Source organism: Papio anubis, unplaced genomic scaffold, assembly GCF_008728515.1.
Source record: "Papio anubis isolate 15944 unplaced genomic scaffold, Panubis1.0 scaffold1033, whole genome shotgun sequence".
Lineage (NCBI taxonomy): Eukaryota > Metazoa > Chordata > Mammalia > Primates > Cercopithecidae > Papio > Papio anubis.
The window spans coordinates 21,958-26,632 of NW_022159453.1; the positions used below are offsets into that span (position 1 = coordinate 21,958).

Below are 4,675 nucleotides of genomic sequence, written 5' to 3' on the forward strand. Positions count from 1 at the left end.
TGACTTTGTGAACTCTGATCTTAAGTAGGCCACAGCACAGGACCTGAGTATGGCCACTGGAAGCTGAGAAAAATTGCTGGCTGATAGCCAGCAATAAACCAAGAAACTTATTCTGGATTTTTGCCGACAATATGGATGAGCTTATAAGCAAATATTTTCCCAGACCCTCTATATAAGACTACAGCCTAGTGGACATCTTAATTTCAGTCTTGTGATGTCCTTAGAAAGATAATTCAGATAGCTGCGGGTGGCTGTGCTGGTGGCGTTCAAGATGTCGACCAAGAATTTCCGAGTCAGTGACAGGGACTGGATTTGCCCTGACAAAACATGTGGAAATGTAAACTTTGCTAGAAGAACCATCTGTAATCGATGTGATCGGGAGAAAACAACTGAGGCCAAGATGATGAAAGCTGGGGGCACTGAAATAGGAAAGACACTTGTAGAAAAGAGCCGAGGCCTATTTAGTGCTAATGACTGGCAATGTAAAACTTGCAGCAATGTGACTTGGGCCAGAAGATCAGAGTGTAATATGTATAATACTCCAAAGTATGCTAAATTAGAAGAAAGAACAGGATATGGTGGTGGTTTTAATGAAAGAGAAAATGTTGAATATATAGAAAGAGAAGAATCTGATAGTGAATGAGTTTGGACATAAAAAGAAAAAATACAGAGGGAAAGCAGTTGGTCCTGCATCTATATTAAAGGAAGTTGAAGATAAAGAATCAGAGGGAGAAGAAGAGGATGAGGATGAAGATCTTTCTAAATACAAATTAGATGAGGATGAGGATGAAGATGATGCTGATCTCTCAAAATATAATCTTGATGCCAGTGAAGAAGAAGATAGTAATAAAAAGAAATCTAATAGACGAAGTCGCTCAAGGTCTCGATCTTCACATTCACGATCTTCATCACGCTCATCCTCCCCCTCAAGTTCAAGGTCTAGGTCCAGGTCCCGTTCAAGAAGTTCTTCCAGTTCACAGTCAAGATCTCGTTCCAGTTCCAGAGAACGTTCGAGATCTCGTGGGTCAAAATCAAGATCCAGCTCCAGGTCCCACAGGAGCTCTTCTTCCCCACGAAAAAGATCTTATTCAAGTTCATCATCTTCTCCTGAGAGGAACAGAAAGAGAAGTCGTTCTAGATCTTCTTCATCTGGTGATGGCAAAAAAAGACGAACAAGATCACGGTCACCCAAAAGCCAGGTGATTGGTGAAAACACTAAACAACCCTGAGCCCAGGGCCAACCCCTACGGAACACCACTACTTTACCCAGACACCACAGGTCATCTTCTGGATCATCCCATTCTGGTTCCCGTTCAAGTTCAAAAAAGAAATAATGTATTAAAATTTACATCTTAAAAAAAAAAAAAGAAAGATAATTCAGTCAAAAATGCCTGGGTTTGTGGCTTATAGAATTGTGATATAATAAATAGGTGTAGTTTTAAGTCACTAAGTATGTGATAATTTGTTTTGCAGATATGCAAAAAGAAACACTTCATACCAGTTTCTGGTATCCTTTGCATCTGCGATTGTGTAATAGCATTGTTTTATTTCCATTTTGGGCGGTGATATGGATTGGCTGTATTGCTACCCAAAATCACATCTTGAATTTTAATCCCCATAATCCCCACGTGTCAAGGGAGAGACTAAGTGGAGGTAATTGAATCATGGAGGCGGTTTTCCCCTACGCCATTCTCATGGTAATAAGTGTGTAATGAGATATGATGGTTTTATAAATGTTTAGTAGCTCCTCCTGCATTCCTTCTCCTTCCTGATGCCTTGTGAGAAAGGTGCCTTGCTTTCCCTTTGCCTTTTGGAATGATAGAAAGTTTCCTGAAGCCTCTCAAGCTATGCTGAACTGTGAGTCAATTCAACCTCTTTCCTTTATAAATTACCCAGTCTTGGGCAGTTTCTTATAGCAGTGTGAAAACTCATGAATAGAGGCTGTGACTGAATGTCCCTCAGATATTAAGGGACATAATGAGAGTTATATATGCAAATTTTCTAATTTTTAATATGAGAATTTAATGTACTGAAGCTTGGAATAATTTGTACAATCCAACAGAATATAATGCAATACAAATTTGAGATGCTGATGCTGGAAGACCTCAGCTAACTTTTCCTATATATTATTAACTCATTTAATTAGTCATGATTTGTCTAGTAGTTTAGATTCTACCATTCCTTTAGAATGTGAAAATAAGGAAAATGAGAACTGAGCAGGAAAAAGCATTCTCCAGGCTCATGAACTTGTATTCATAAGAAAGTCATAAAATAATTCTTGGACTATCGACTAAGGAAATTTGTGTACTGTAATCAAATACTGAGTGATGTCAACAAGATAAAAAAAATAGAATGTCCCAGCAAAGATACCCTCAGAGAAACACCAATTTAATAATCAAGTATAGACAAATATACATTCATGAGAATCCAGTTAAGAAGCTGTAGCATCCCAGAGAAGTCAAAGACTAAGAACAGCCACACCAAAACAGATAAGTGGAACAGTTCCACTTTGCCCGTACCATGCCCTACCCCAATCTGGCACAGCTCCATGTAGAGAGAGATTACCTTGGCCTGTGATTTCTCCCATGGAATTGAGGGAACTAGAGAGAAAAGTATGCATCCAGCATCCCTAGATTTATGGATTCCTACTCAAAAGGACTGCTTCCATCTCACCTCACCTAGAGCACTGAGGGAACCCAGCATAATTGTAATGAGTCAGGGAAGCTAAGAGCAAAGAGGGAGTATTTCTCGGAAAGTGGTGCAGCTGAGCCTATGGCACATATTTCAACAGCTAGTGTGGATCTCAATAGAGGACATGGATCTTAGCAGACAGCATGAGCCTCAGAAAATAGTACAATTATCAGCAACCAACATAGCTATCAGCTGATGATATAGATATCAGCAGCCAGTGTGACTCTCAGCAGCTGGTGCAATTCTCAGAATATGGTAATACTCTCAGATGATGTCCCAGTTATCAGGATCTAACACAGGTCTCAGCAGCTGATGCAGACTCAGCAGATGGCATGGATCCGAACATCTGTTGCAGTTCTCAGCTGACAGTGCACATCCTGGTAGATAGCACAGCTCATAGAATTTGTCACGGATCCCAGTAGACTGTGTGGTTCTCAGAAGCCAGTGCAGATTTTGCCAGACAGCATGGATTTCAGCAGATGGCACAGTTATTAACTTACCATGTACCTTTCAGCAGCTGACATAGATCCCAGAAGCTCATACAGATTTCAGCAGATGAATCAAGGAAATAAGAAGCGACCAAAGGAACAAAATAAATCTCCAGTAATCAATTCTCAAGGTATGGAAATCTGTGTATTGCCTGACAAAGAATTCAAAATAATTGTTTTAAGGAAGTTTCATAAGCTACAAGAGAAGGCAGATAGAAAACTAAACACAAATCAGAAAAATAATACATTAACAAAATAAGAATATCAACAACGATATAGAAACCATATAAAGAATGAAACACTCAATCCTGTGATCTCAGCACTTTGGGAGGCTGAGGCGGGTGAATCACCTGAGGTCAGGAGTTTGAGACCAGCCTGGCCGACATGGTGAAACTCCATCTCTATTAAAAATACAAAAATTAGCTGGACATGGTGGCACATTCCTGTAATCCCAGCTACTTGGGAGGCTGAGGCAGAGGAATTGCTTGAACCTAGGAGGTGGAAGTTGCAGTGAGCCAAGATCTGTGCCATTACACTACAGCCTGGGTGACAGAGCAAGACTCAGTCTCAAAAAAAATAAAAGAATGAAACAGATTCTGAAACTGAAGAATAATGTAACCAAAGTGAAAAAATTTAATAGAGGGCATCGAAAGGAGACTTCTTCAAACGTAAGAAAGAATCAATAAGCTCAAAGACAGGTAGTTTGAAATTATTACACTAAAAGAGCAAATAGAAAGAAACAACAAAAATAATGAAGAATTCCAGTCTCCAACTCCCAGTGCGAGCGACACAGAAGACCGGTGATTTCTGCATTTTCAACTGAGGTACTGGGTTCATCTCACTAGGGAGTGCTGGACAATCGGTGCTGGTCAGCTGCTGCAGCCCGACCAGCGAGAGCTGAAGAAGGGGGAGGCATCACCTCACCTGGGAAGCGCAAGGGGGAAGGGAATCCCTTTTCCTAGCCAGGGGAGCTGAGACACACAACACCTGGAAAATCGTGTAACTCCCACCCCAATATTGCGCTTTAAGCAAACAGGCACACCAGGAGATTATATCCCACACCTGGCCGGGAGGGTCCCATGCCCATGGAGCCTTCCTCACTACTAGCACAGCAGTCTGTGATCTACCGGCAAGGCAGCAGCGAGGTTGGGGGAGGGGCGCCCACCATTGCTGAGGCTTAAGTAGGTAAACAAAGCTACTGGGAAGCTCCAACTGGGTGGAGCTCACAGCAGCTCAAGGAAACCTGCCTGTCTCTGTAGACTCCACCTCTGGGGACAGGGCACAGATAAACAACAAAAACAGCAGAAACCTCTGAAGACGCAAATGACTCTGTCTGACAGCTTTGAAGAGAGTAGTGGATCTCCCAACACGGAGGTTGAGATCTGAGAAGGGACAGACTGCCTGCTCAAGTGGGTCCCTGACCCCTGAGTAGCCTAACGGGGAGACATCCCCCACTAGGGGCAGTCTGACACCCCACCTCACAGGGTGGAGTACCC

The 4,675-nt window shown here is 42.1% G+C and overlaps 1 pseudogene across 1 annotated transcript; it reads left to right on the top strand.

The window, feature by feature from the left end:
* Positions 1-213: 213 nt before the first annotated feature.
* LOC100997238 lies at positions 214-1,367 on the top strand (annotated as a pseudogene). Its single transcript, XR_004181113.1, has one exon. The product of XR_004181113.1 is annotated as a zinc finger Ran-binding domain-containing protein 2 pseudogene (transcript).
* Positions 1,368-4,675: the final 3,308 nt, after the last annotated feature.